General features: G+C 48.7%; 1 pseudogene across 1 annotated transcript in view; it reads right to left on the bottom strand.

The window, feature by feature from the left end:
- The window catches only part of LOC311511170 (mitochondrial glutamate carrier 1-like), a 31,886-nt pseudogene that overhangs the window by 5,422 nt on the left and 11,755 nt on the right, over positions 1–14,709 (bottom strand). The window lies entirely within an intron of this gene.

Below are 14,709 nucleotides of genomic sequence, written 5' to 3'. Positions count from 1 at the left end.
TATTTAATTTTTAGAGAACTAACTATATACACATCCTTGTAGTATACACCCATCTTGCACTGACAAAAGAATGCTTTTGCCAGTGTAGCTTATTACAGTTCCCCAAACAAAAGAAGCTATGTGACACTGGCAAACCAAGTGCCGGCTCTTGCCAAGGCTTTAGGCCTCAGCCAAGCACTGACAAATTGCTTGCTGGACAGTCTGTTTCACCTGTGGATTAGCACAGGTAAGGTGCGTATTGGACTTATAACAATGTGTGTAGACTTTATGAAATGCTTGTAAGTGTCTGTATGCATTAATCTCCCTTAAATATCTTTATCACATGCTGTAAGGTAATATTTAAGTTTTTGCTTTATAACTGTAAAAAATATTTGTTCTGAAACTGTGAACCTGTCAGGAGGGACCACCTCCTGCTCATCAAGAAGGCTACCAAAACCGAATGGGCCACTGGGGGACAAGGAGCATCATTTTACAGTGCAGTGGTTGGGGTACTCAGCTAGGTTGTGGGCCAGTCTGGTTCAGTCCCCCTTCTATTCGATGAGAAGGGATTTGAGCAGTGATCACCTACCTCTCAAGAGGATGTCCGCACTACAGGGCTATGAGTTATTCTGATGGGGGGCTGCCTTGGTCTTGCCTCTGGAAGCCGTTCCACTTTAATTAACTAGTAACAGCCAAAGCAGAAGTCAAGCATAAGAAGCCCTCCATGCTAGGGGTACTAACCTGGGCTGTTGGAGGCTGTGGGTCAATTCCTTCTGCTCTGGGGCAGGGAGTTAAGTGAGTGTTTTCTCTTGAAATTGTTTTAATTAACTATTAACTGGGCCAAGCCTAGTCTGAGAAGCCCTGTATGGTATGGGGGCTAGAGTACTCTACTGGGGTGTAGGAGCTTCTGGTTCAATTCCTCCCTCTGCCTTGTGAGTAGTGTCCCTTTCTCTTGAAGCTGTTCCACTTTAATTAAACTATGAATTGGGCCAAAAGAGATGCCTTCTGTGGTATAGTGGTGGGGGCTCTCGCATGGGATGTGAGAGACCCTGGTTCAATCTTTGCTGTGGGCAAGGGGTTTACAACACACATATCAGCTGCCTCTGTTTTATTTAAATATTCCTTGAGCTACATTAAAAAAGCAAATCACTCTTTTGTCCCCCGCGGCTAGGCTACCCACCCGGGCAGTGGGAGACCCCAGGTCCAACCCCTCTGCAAGGGGTTAGACCAAGGCTCTCCCACTTCCCAAGGACCCTCCTGCCTCCCACCCCCACCCCCTACACCTCACAGCCCCACCTGGCGCCCCAGCCACCGCCACTCCCTCCTCTCAGGCCCCCTACCCACCCCTCCCTCGCTCCATCACACCTATGAAGTGAGCGATCTCTGTTCAAACCCCCTTCTGTTTCCAAAAAGACAAGGGTCTCCTACAAGCGCAAGGGGACCTAAACAGGAACCTCCCACTTCCCTTCTGGGAGGCAGGACAGCCTTCTCCAAATCCTTAGAGGAAAGATTTGAACTAGCATCTCTCATTGCAAAGGCAAGCAACCAAACCACTAGACTATAGAGCGACCCTAGCTCAGGAAGTGGCCTGATTCCTAGTTAATTAAAGTGGACCAGCTTCAAGAGGCAAGAGCTGAAATCCTTTCTCCTCAGAAAGTAAGAGGGGGATTATGAACCAGGATCTATCAGGGATTTATAGTAAGCAGCTTTGATTTGACCGTTTAATAGTTAATTAAAGTGGATAAGCATCAAGAGGAGAGGCAATTACTGCTTAACTCTCTTCTTAATCTAAGGGGATTGGGGGAGAATTGAACCAGCAGCTCCAGCTGGTACCTGCACCACCCGGCTGTGAAAGCAGTGTTATAAAGGAGGCTTGTTTTGGCCCAACGAATAGTTAATTAAAGTGGACCAGCTTCAAGAGCTGAAATCCCTTCTCCTCAGAAAGCAAGAGGGGATTTGAACCAGGCTCTCCAACACCGTGGGTGGGGCCCAAACCACCAGGCTATTCAGTAAGCAGCTTTGATTGACCATTTAATAGTTAATTAAAGTGGACAAGCATCAAGAGGAGAGGCAATTACTGCTCAACTCTCTTCTAAATCCAAGGGGGGTGGAATTGAAGCAGCATTTCCATCACCCTAGGCTAGTACCTGCACCACCAGGCTATCCAGGGAGTGCTGGGAATGAAGCTTGTTTTGGACCAGTTAATAGTTAATTAAAGTGAACCAGAGGAAAGCTGCTAGCTGTTCAAATCCTTTCTGCTCATCAAGCACAGTGAGAATTGAGCTGCTGCAGCCACCACCAACCCAGGCAGGCAGCCTGACTAGCAGGCTACATAGGGGCTGCTTTGATGTGGACCATTTAATCGTTCATTAAACAATTACACAGCTTAAAGAGAAAACACTAATGCAGTGCCCATTCAACTCCCTTTTCAAGCCAAGGGAAGAATTGAACCCACTGTGTCAGCACCCCAAACCAGGACCCAAGCCACCAGGCTAAGTACAGAGTGGTGTGGATGATACTTGCTTTCCTCAGTTAATAGTCAATTAAAGTGGAACAGCATGAGGAGGAAAAGAGCTCAGAGCTTGTCAAATCCCTTCTCAGCAAGCAAGGGGGGGAATTAACCCAACATCTGTAGCACCCACATGAGTACACTAATCACAGGGCTCTAAAAGGGCTTCTTACACAGCAACACTGCTTTGGCCTAATTAAGAGTTGATTAAAGTGGAACAGCTTCCAGAGCAAAGAAACTTGCTGTGCACATTCCTTCTCCACAGCAAGAGGACTGAACCAGCCCCACCGAGTACCCTAACCACCAGGCTATGTAGGGTTCCCTACAAATATCTTGGCCCAATTAAGAGTTAATTAAAGTGGAACAGCTTCAAGAGAAAAGAAGCTCCCTCCTCAAACCCATCCTTAACAGGCTGAGAGAGGTGTTGAAGCAGATGCTTGCACTTTTGAGATCAGCAGCCAATCAAGCAATTCTGAGCCTTTTACTGACCCAATTTATTAAAGTGGAACAGCTTCAAGAAGCTGGGTGTGCCCTGCTGAAAGCCCTTCTCCACTTGAACCAAGGCGCCCAACTGTCCAGCACGATATCCAAACCACCGTGCTCAGCTTCTTGTGCTTTGTTATTGCTTTGGCCCAATTCATAGTTCAGTAAAGTGGAACAGCTTCAAGGGAAAAGACTGAGGGAGCCCCACAGCAGAATAATTTACACCCCAGCAGTTAGGCCATTCACTGGGGAGGCAGGTGCTCACTGCTCAAACCCCTTTTCATCAAGCAGAAGGGGGATTAAACCAGATGCTCCAAAAATCTGGGAGAGTCCCCAAACCAATGGACTACAGGCTGAGTTTTACAGCTTCTGTGGCCCAATTAATGTTTAAATATTTAAAATGGAACAGCTGCAATAAGAGCAGCCCACACCAGACTACCCTTTAGCTCAGCAATTAAGGCACTCACTTGAGAGGTGCTGGACCCCCTTTTACATACCTTCTGCTGAGGAGCCTAATCACTGGGGTAAGGGGCAGACAGGAGGTTTCTGTCTCCTTCTCCCCACTGGTTTTGTATGGCTTTGGGCAGGAACTTGACAATCTCACAAGACAGGGATTAGGCACTGAAGTCACCTGACCCTGGGAGACAGGTTCCTGGCTGTGGAGCACATGCAGCGATAGGGATCAAACTCTGTGAATGGCCAGGCTTAACATCCCCCATCTTCCTGCCCTTCGATAGCCTCTCCCAGTGGCTACCTTAGGTGTCCCCCGGCCTACCATGCTGGCTTTTGTGGTTCCCATTCTTAGGTGCCTGTCTCTCCCCATTTATTGAAGAGGGAGCCTAAGCACCTACCTCAGGCTTAGGGGATCCCATTGGTCTTCCAATGAGTGCGGGCTGGTAATACTGAGAATTGCCACACCTAAGTCCCTTTGTGCTGAGCCAGAGGGGAACTGAGACGGGGTCTGGGCCTATATTACAGGCAAACATCACTAAGACTGTACAGGAGCTGGGAATGGGCATGACTCAGGTGAATAGCCCTCCGACCAAAGAAGAGGGGTTGTTCAGTTCACACCACAGACACATCACTAAGTCCCCGAGAGCTGAGAGTGGGCATGCTTTGTTACTGCCGCGAGCACTGAGATCAGGGTGGGCAGTGCAGACTAGACACCATCAGTGCATCCCCCAGCCTCACCCCCAAAACCCCAGGTGGGGAATTGAGAACAGGCAGGCTCGATGTATGCCCCAGACACAGAGGCCTGAGCCTGGGTGTTGGGGTGTCTAAATGGGTGTGTGAGAGGCATCTGCACATCTGTGGGGGGGGGGTGTGGAGAGAGAAGAGCTCTAAACTTCTCTGTTCACTTCTCTGGGTGCTCAGCTGCTGTGTTCAGCCATCTTTTCCCCATGCCACTGAAAGCTGAAGTGGAGTCACATCCACTGGCAGCATACGGCCCAATGGCCATTCGCAGATCCGTAGCCAGGCGAGGAATGGGAATGCATCTCTTCTTTTGGCCAACATCAGTTTTGAAATCAAATTCATCTGCCCCAAGAATAGGGCAATATTTTGGGCACATCAGTGCAACCTGAGTCCAAGCTCCACATTAGCATCCTGTTTGCTTTGCATGAGCAACATGCAAGAACATGAGTGAATCTGCTTGCTTGTGATCTGCTTTGAATTCTGGTATTGCAGTACGGGTGCCAGGCCCTAGTCTCACTGCTCGTGCGATGTCGTGAAACTCACCAGCAAGGTGACAAGGTCTGCTTACACATCACGGTCCAGTCATCGAGGAGACTGTTTGCGATGTTAGCTTTATTCTTTGGCTGCGAATTCTTCGGATTAAATCCCACCCTTATGTAGACATACCCGATCATTTCACTTACATCAGCTGGCTCCAGTACCAACACACTGTATCAAAGGCAAAGCCACTAGGCCAAAGTATTGTGTCTTCTCGCCAGGCTCTGCCCAGTCCCTTCCCACATTGTTGCCTGGAGCTTATTGGCAAAGGCTTAGGCCTGTGCTGCGCTAGAGACGGTATCTTGGGCTAACTGTCAGTTGGGCTGTAATTATTTTACCCCTGTAGTTACACTGGGTTGAGCCCTAGTGTGGATGCAAGTCTATCAGGCTCAAGGTGTTGGCTAGCCACACAGCTTGTTTTGCTTCCCAAACCAGACTAGACGTTCATACTGGTTCACTGCAGCCACACTGGGCTTGGGGGCAGAGCTTACGGAGCCGAGCGTTGCCTCGTTAACTGCACTGGCCTAGTTAAAGTGGCCCCATTTTCGAGTGTAGACAACCCCTTAACTGAGCTGGTTTTCACCATGGTGCCCATCACATTTGGAAGCGGGTGATGGTTTGCAGTGGGGCAATAACCCAAACGATGGAATTGTTTACAGCCCTTTTCCCCCGTGAAGAAGGAAAGTTCGGTGCAGTCTTATCTGTGGTGTTGCTGCTCCCCACCATGATAGTGCTGTGCCACACCAGGGTTGGGGGATGAGCTGGCAGTGCGTGTTGTGGTCAAGGATTCCTCACCTAGGGCCCTCCAATAAGTAGACGTTAATAAGCAAGGTATGCTAAAATCCACTCATATAGGGAATTTGGCTTGAAACCTGCGATAGCATAACAAGGAACCAGGTAGACTGTAGAGGCCACGGAGCTGGGGGGTGCCCACCCACGACCAGCCACTTTTAACCATGTGTTGGGGTTGCCACCAAGACCTGGCTGGGCTAGTTTTTCTGCTGCCTTGCTGGTTGCACTATACCCCTTGTTAAACACTGGCACGTTGCAACTGGAAGTTGTGGGTGTGCACAGGGGAGTTGTACAGCAATCTCCCTACTCTGGCACACAGGCCACGTGGCCAGGAGCATGGGCAGCATGGCACCCGGGGCCCACTTTAAGTACTGGGCCCTCAAGGTGCCAAAACTGCAGCAACTGTGGTTCTTGCTCCTCTTGGCACTGGGATCTTGGCATCAGGCTGGCCGGGCCCAAGGCTCAGCAGCAGGGGGGTAAGGAGTGGGAGGCAGGGGCGGTGGGGGGCTGAGGCTCCTGGGAGTGCATGGGTCATTGCGGGGAAGGCAGGGGCTCCAGTTTCTAGGGGACTGCAGGGGGCGTCTCCTCTCTCAAGTGCTGAGGGAGGCTCCTGGGAGCAGGTGGGTGTAGGGGCTCATGGGAAGGCAAAGAGCCCTTGTGGTGCAAATTCCGAGGCGTTTGGTTCCGGGGCTCCAGGAATTCAGCGTGCCCCAAAATCAGCTCCTTACCATTGTCCAAGTGCACTAAAATCCACAGGTCTGCAAACCGCTTTAAAACCTGGTATGCTGCCATGGTGTAGGGCGTAGAGCTTGTGGTGCAAAGCTGTCACTTGGGCAAGGGGATCCTCAGGCTACTTATTATGTCCCCCCACTGAACCATTCCCAGTGGTTCTGGCCGGAGCCAGGGGTTACGGTTGCTTTGCATGTCCCTTGACTCTCTAGTTCCTAGTTTACAGAGGTTTAAGTCTAGTGGCTCTCCACATTCTGGAAGGCCATAGAGCAGCACAGGGCAACCTTAACTCTGCCTTAATGAAGGCTGGCGCATTTGCTAACATTCAGGTCAGAGCCTGGGCAGGGCCTAGGAGGTGCTAGTCTTTGATTAAGGGGGTTTGAGATTAGGAAATACCAACTGGCATCTTGATTCTTTGTCACTAACAAAATCACACTGTGACGTACTTCCGCCGGCTGTCTTTGTGGCAGACTGTGTCCTGCGAGGCAGAATGGAGGGGGGGGGGGGGCTGTTTAGAATCATAGAATATCAGGGTTGGAAGGGACCTCAGGAGGTCATCTAGTCCAACCCCCCGCTCAAAGCAGGACCAATCCCCAATTAAATCATCCCAGCCAGGGCTTTGTCAAGCCTGACCTTAAAAACTTCTAAGAAAGGAGATTCTACCACCTTCCTAGGTAACGCATTCCAGTGTTTCACCACCCTCCTAGTGAAAAAAGTTTTTCCTAATATCCAACCTAAACCTTCCCCACTGCAACTTGAGACCATTACTCCTTGTCCTGTCCTCTTCTACCACTGAGAATAGTCTAGAACCATCCTCTCTGGAACCACCTCTCAGGTAGTTGAAAGCAGCTATCAAATCCCCCCTCATTCTTCTCTTCTGCAGACTAAACAATCCCAGTTCCCTCAGCCTCTCCTCATAAGTCATGTGTTCCAGACCCCTCATCATTTTTGTTGCCCTTCGCTGGACTCTCTCCAATTTATCCACATCCTTCTTGTAGTGTGGGGCCCAAAACTGGACACAGTACTCCAGATGAGGCCTCACCAATGTCGAATAGAGGGGGACGATCACGTCCCTCGATCTGCTCGCTATGCCCCTACTTATACATCCCAAAATGCCATTGGCCTTCTTGGCAACAAGGGCACACTGCTGACTCATATCCAGCTTCTCGTCCACTGTCACCCCCAGGTCCTTTTCCGCAGAACTGCTGCCTAGCCATTCGGTCCCTAGTCTGTAGCGGTGCATTGGGTTCTTCCGTCCTAAGTGCAGGACCCTGCACTTATCCTTATTGAACCTCATCAGATTTCTTTTGGCCCAATCCTCCAATTTGTCTAGGTCCCTCTGTATCCTATCCCTGCCCTCCAGCGTATCTACCACTCCTCCCAGTTTAGTATCATCCGCAAATTTGCTGAGAGTGCAAACCACACCATCCTCCAGATCATTTATGAAGATATTGAACAAAACCGGCCCCAGGACCGACCCCTGGGGCACTCCACTTGACACCGGCCAACTAGACATGGAGCCATTGATCACTACCCGTTGAGCCCGACAATCTAGCCAACTTTCTACCCACCTTATAGTGCATTCATCCAGCCCATACTTCTTTAACTTGCTGACAAGTATACCGTGGGAGACCATGTCAAAAGCTTTGCTAAAGTCAAGAAACAATACATCCACTGCTTTCCCTTCATCCACAGAACCAGTAATCTCATCATAGAAGGCGATTAGATTAGTCAGGCATGACCGTCCCTTGGTGAATCCATGCTGACTGTTCCTGATCACTTTCCTCTTTTTAGCAGAGACACATTAATGCCCAGAAATTGACACTCAAAGCCAAGCACGTTGTAAATGAAGGGGATAAGTGCTCAATTACCTACTCTCCCTGCATCCTAAAGTTGGATTTTCAGCATCTCCATGGGAGTGGTGATGATGACCTGGCGTGTTCCAGCACCACAGCCTGCCACCATCTCTCTGGATGTGGTCAGGACCGTTCTAAAATGGGGACGAAAAAGATTATGGTATAGCAATATCTGTTTAGACCACAAATCATACAGGAGCAACAGAATGCCTCATTGACAATCTCATCATCTGTAACCTTATTCCAATGTGCTGAGGCAGAGTCTAAAAGGTACTAACTTCTTCCAATCAACAAGTTAATTATCTGGCACTGTACCCAACACTGTGCTGCACCTCCTACTTACATCTTTGGCAGCATAAGGTGCTGTATAAAACTAGCAGTTTTGTTAAACAGCTGAGTTACTTTCAGTTCTGTTCAAAGCAAGGGGGAAAAGTTAAGTTTAATAAAACTGGCAGAAAAAGCCATGTCTACCCTATGAGAAGAAGTTTTTCTTCTTTTTCCTCCACCATACATGTTTTATGCTCCTAGCTGCTGTGTAATGATGGTCAAACATTACAAGTGTCCTTGCAACCTAACAGGCTATTGTAATATTACATTGTTATGAACATATTACTTCAGTTTTTAAAACTCTACTAACTTTCTGCCTTTCTGTACACATGTTCAGAGTTCCAGAGAAGCTGTCTTCCATTTATTTCAGCGGGGCTACCTGTGTAAGTGAAGGATGCGGGACTGGACCCTCAAAAGCTAAGTTACATATTTATCTAATGTATATAACTATCATCACTGTAGTATCTGAACAAACATCTAATACAAACTAAGACACTCCCTCTCTAGGCTATTTGCCTGTGGTCCTAGAAATTCACATGACTTTGATGGAGCTACAGCTTTGTTTCATTAAAATTAAACCTTGTATTGAGAATGTATTCCACAGAAAGACTAATAGGGCAAGTCCGAGTATATACATCAAACTCTACCATATACAAAGTATCATGTTCTAGATATCTTGACTATCCAGAGAGGAACGTACCCATCCCTGGCCAAGAAGTGCCTGAAATAGTCATTTGCGAGGAGCTTGATTGCCTTCTCAGGTGTTACTAAGGTCAGATTTACTGCGGCACCTAAAAATAAATACACTTCTATTTAATTGAAACAGAGCTTTTCTTCTATTTAATTTTTAGAGAACTAACTATATACACATCCTTGTAGTATACACCCATCTTGCACTGACAAAAGAATGCTTTTGCCAGTGTAGCTTATTACAGTTCCCCAAACAAAAGAAGCTATGTGACACTGGCAAACCAAGTGCCGGCTCTTGCCAAGGCTTTAGGCCTCAGCCAAGCACTGACAAATTGCTTGCTGGACAGTCTGTTTCACCTGTGGATTAGCACAGGTAAGGTGCGTATTGGACTTATAACAATGTGTGTAGACTTTATGAAATGCTTGTAAGTGTCTGTATGCATTAATCTCCCTTAAATATCTTTATCACATGCTGTAAGGTAATATTTAAGTTTTTGCTTTATAACTGTAAAAAATATTTGTTCTGAAACTGTGAACCTGTCAGGAGGGACCACCTCCTGCTCATCAAGAAGGCTACCAAAACCGAATGGGCCACTGGGGGACAAGGAGCATCATTTTACAGTGCAGTGGTTGGGGTACTCAGCTAGGTTGTGGGCCAGTCTGGTTCAGTCCCCCTTCTATTCGATGAGAAGGGATTTGAGCAGTGATCACCTACCTCTCAAGAGGATGTCCGCACTACAGGGCTATGAGTTATTCTGATGGGGGGCTGCCTTGGTCTTGCCTCTGGAAGCCGTTCCACTTTAATTAACTAGTAACAGCCAAAGCAGAAGTCAAGCATAAGAAGCCCTCCATGCTAGGGGTACTAACCTGGGCTGTTGGAGGCTGTGGGTCAATTCCTTCTGCTCTGGGGCAGGGAGTTAAGTGAGTGTTTTCTCTTGAAATTGTTTTAATTAACTATTAACTGGGCCAAGCCTAGTCTGAGAAGCCCTGTATGGTATGGGGGCTAGAGTACTCTACTGGGGTGTAGGAGCTTCTGGTTCAATTCCTCCCTCTGCCTTGTGAGTAGTGTCCCTTTCTCTTGAAGCTGTTCCACTTTAATTAAACTATGAATTGGGCCAAAAGAGATGCCTTCTGTGGTATAGTGGTGGGGGCTCTCGCATGGGATGTGAGAGACCCTGGTTCAATCTTTGCTGTGGGCAAGGGGTTTACAACACACATATCAGCTGCCTCTGTTTTATTTAAATATTCCTTGAGCTACATTAAAAAAGCAAATCACTCTTTTGTCCCCCGCGGCTAGGCTACCCACCCGGGCAGTGGGAGACCCCAGGTCCAACCCCTCTGCAAGGGGTTAGACCAAGGCTCTCCCACTTCCCAAGGACCCTCCTGCCTCCCACCCCCACCCCCTACACCTCACAGCCCCACCTGGCGCCCCAGCCACCGCCACTCCCTCCTCTCAGGCCCCCTACCCACCCCTCCCTCGCTCCATCACACCTATGAAGTGAGCGATCTCTGTTCAAACCCCCTTCTGTTTCCAAAAAGACAAGGGTCTCCTACAAGCGCAAGGGGACCTAAACAGGAACCTCCCACTTCCCTTCTGGGAGGCAGGACAGCCTTCTCCAAATCCTTAGAGGAAAGATTTGAACTAGCATCTCTCATTGCAAAGGCAAGCAACCAAACCACTAGACTATAGAGCGACCCTAGCTCAGGAAGTGGCCTGATTCCTAGTTAATTAAAGTGGACCAGCTTCAAGAGGCAAGAGCTGAAATCCTTTCTCCTCAGAAAGTAAGAGGGGGATTATGAACCAGGATCTATCAGGGATTTATAGTAAGCAGCTTTGATTTGACCGTTTAATAGTTAATTAAAGTGGATAAGCATCAAGAGGAGAGGCAATTACTGCTTAACTCTCTTCTTAATCTAAGGGGATTGGGGGAGAATTGAACCAGCAGCTCCAGCTGGTACCTGCACCACCCGGCTGTGAAAGCAGTGTTATAAAGGAGGCTTGTTTTGGCCCAACGAATAGTTAATTAAAGTGGACCAGCTTCAAGAGCTGAAATCCCTTCTCCTCAGAAAGCAAGAGGGGATTTGAACCAGGCTCTCCAACACCGTGGGTGGGGCCCAAACCACCAGGCTATTCAGTAAGCAGCTTTGATTGACCATTTAATAGTTAATTAAAGTGGACAAGCATCAAGAGGAGAGGCAATTACTGCTCAACTCTCTTCTAAATCCAAGGGGGGTGGAATTGAAGCAGCATTTCCATCACCCTAGGCTAGTACCTGCACCACCAGGCTATCCAGGGAGTGCTGGGAATGAAGCTTGTTTTGGACCAGTTAATAGTTAATTAAAGTGAACCAGAGGAAAGCTGCTAGCTGTTCAAATCCTTTCTGCTCATCAAGCACAGTGAGAATTGAGCTGCTGCAGCCACCACCAACCCAGGCAGGCAGCCTGACTAGCAGGCTACATAGGGGCTGCTTTGATGTGGACCATTTAATCGTTCATTAAACAATTACACAGCTTAAAGAGAAAACACTAATGCAGTGCCCATTCAACTCCCTTTTCAAGCCAAGGGAAGAATTGAACCCACTGTGTCAGCACCCCAAACCAGGACCCAAGCCACCAGGCTAAGTACAGAGTGGTGTGGATGATACTTGCTTTCCTCAGTTAATAGTCAATTAAAGTGGAACAGCATGAGGAGGAAAAGAGCTCAGAGCTTGTCAAATCCCTTCTCAGCAAGCAAGGGGGGGAATTAACCCAACATCTGTAGCACCCACATGAGTACACTAATCACAGGGCTCTAAAAGGGCTTCTTACACAGCAACACTGCTTTGGCCTAATTAAGAGTTGATTAAAGTGGAACAGCTTCCAGAGCAAAGAAACTTGCTGTGCACATTCCTTCTCCACAGCAAGAGGACTGAACCAGCCCCACCGAGTACCCTAACCACCAGGCTATGTAGGGTTCCCTACAAATATCTTGGCCCAATTAAGAGTTAATTAAAGTGGAACAGCTTCAAGAGAAAAGAAGCTCCCTCCTCAAACCCATCCTTAACAGGCTGAGAGAGGTGTTGAAGCAGATGCTTGCACTTTTGAGATCAGCAGCCAATCAAGCAATTCTGAGCCTTTTACTGACCCAATTTATTAAAGTGGAACAGCTTCAAGAAGCTGGGTGTGCCCTGCTGAAAGCCCTTCTCCACTTGAACCAAGGCGCCCAACTGTCCAGCACGATATCCAAACCACCGTGCTCAGCTTCTTGTGCTTTGTTATTGCTTTGGCCCAATTCATAGTTCAGTAAAGTGGAACAGCTTCAAGGGAAAAGACTGAGGGAGCCCCACAGCAGAATAATTTACACCCCAGCAGTTAGGCCATTCACTGGGGAGGCAGGTGCTCACTGCTCAAACCCCTTTTCATCAAGCAGAAGGGGGATTAAACCAGATGCTCCAAAAATCTGGGAGAGTCCCCAAACCAATGGACTACAGGCTGAGTTTTACAGCTTCTGTGGCCCAATTAATGTTTAAATATTTAAAATGGAACAGCTGCAATAAGAGCAGCCCACACCAGACTACCCTTTAGCTCAGCAATTAAGGCACTCACTTGAGAGGTGCTGGACCCCCTTTTACATACCTTCTGCTGAGGAGCCTAATCACTGGGGTAAGGGGCAGACAGGAGGTTTCTGTCTCCTTCTCCCCACTGGTTTTGTATGGCTTTGGGCAGGAACTTGACAATCTCACAAGACAGGGATTAGGCACTGAAGTCACCTGACCCTGGGAGACAGGTTCCTGGCTGTGGAGCACATGCAGCGATAGGGATCAAACTCTGTGAATGGCCAGGCTTAACATCCCCCATCTTCCTGCCCTTCGATAGCCTCTCCCAGTGGCTACCTTAGGTGTCCCCCGGCCTACCATGCTGGCTTTTGTGGTTCCCATTCTTAGGTGCCTGTCTCTCCCCATTTATTGAAGAGGGAGCCTAAGCACCTACCTCAGGCTTAGGGGATCCCATTGGTCTTCCAATGAGTGCGGGCTGGTAATACTGAGAATTGCCACACCTAAGTCCCTTTGTGCTGAGCCAGAGGGGAACTGAGACGGGGTCTGGGCCTATATTACAGGCAAACATCACTAAGACTGTACAGGAGCTGGGAATGGGCATGACTCAGGTGAATAGCCCTCCGACCAAAGAAGAGGGGTTGTTCAGTTCACACCACAGACACATCACTAAGTCCCCGAGAGCTGAGAGTGGGCATGCTTTGTTACTGCCGCGAGCACTGAGATCAGGGTGGGCAGTGCAGACTAGACACCATCAGTGCATCCCCCAGCCTCACCCCCAAAACCCCAGGTGGGGAATTGAGAACAGGCAGGCTCGATGTATGCCCCAGACACAGAGGCCTGAGCCTGGGTGTTGGGGTGTCTAAATGGGTGTGTGAGAGGCATCTGCACATCTGTGGGGGGGGGGGGTGTGGAGAGAGAAGAGCTCTAAACTTCTCTGTTCACTTCTCTGGGTGCTCAGCTGCTGTGTTCAGCCATCTTTTCCCCATGCCACTGAAAGCTGAAGTGGAGTCACATCCACTGGCAGCATACGGCCCAATGGCCATTCGCAGATCCGTAGCCAGGCGAGGAATGGGAATGCATCTCTTCTTTTGGCCAACATCAGTTTTGAAATCAAATTCATCTGCCCCAAGAATAGGGCAATATTTTGGGCACATCAGTGCAACCTGAGTCCAAGCTCCACATTAGCATCCTGTTTGCTTTGCATGAGCAACATGCAAGAACATGAGTGAATCTGCTTGCTTGTGATCTGCTTTGAATTCTGGTATTGCAGTACGGGTGCCAGGCCCTAGTCTCACTGCTCGTGCGATGTCGTGAAACTCACCAGCAAGGTGACAAGGTCTGCTTACACATCACGGTCCAGTCATCGAGGAGACTGTTTGCGATGTTAGCTTTATTCTTTGGCTGCGAATTCTTCGGATTAAATCCCACCCTTATGTAGACATACCCGATCATTTCACTTACATCAGCTGGCTCCAGTACCAACACACTGTATCAAAGGCAAAGCCACTAGGCCAAAGTATTGTGTCTTCTCGCCAGGCTCTGCCCAGTCCCTTCCCACATTGTTGCCTGGAGCTTATTGGCAAAGGCTTAGGCCTGTGCTGCGCTAGAGACGGTATCTTGGGCTAACTGTCAGTTGGGCTGTAATTATTTTACCCCTGTAGTTACACTGGGTTGAGCCCTAGTGTGGATGCAAGTCTATCAGGCTCAAGGTGTTGGCTAGCCACACAGCTTGTTTTGCTTCCCAAACCAGACTAGACGTTCATACTGGTTCACTGCAGCCACACTGGGCTTGGGGGCAGAGCTTACGGAGCCGAGCGTTGCCTCGTTAACTGCACTGGCCTAGTTAAAGTGGCCCCATTTTCGAGTGTAGACAACCCCTTAACTGAGCTGGTTTTCACCATGGTGCCCATCACATTTGGAAGCGGGTGATGGTTTGCAGTGGGGCAATAACCCAAACGATGGAATTGTTTACAGCCCTTTTCCCCCGTGAAGAAGGAAAGTTCGGTGCAGTCTTATCTGTGGTGTTGCTGCTCCCCACCATGATAGTGCTGTGCCACACCAGGGTTGGGGGATGAGC

The sequence above is a fragment of the Lepidochelys olivacea genome (assembly GCF_965140295.1).
Source record: "Lepidochelys olivacea isolate rLepOli2 genome assembly, chromosome: 21".
Lineage (NCBI taxonomy): Eukaryota > Metazoa > Chordata > Testudines > Cheloniidae > Lepidochelys > Lepidochelys olivacea.
The sequence above is the reverse complement of the archived record's forward strand: the minus strand, read 5'-3'. Positions and strand labels throughout refer to the sequence as shown.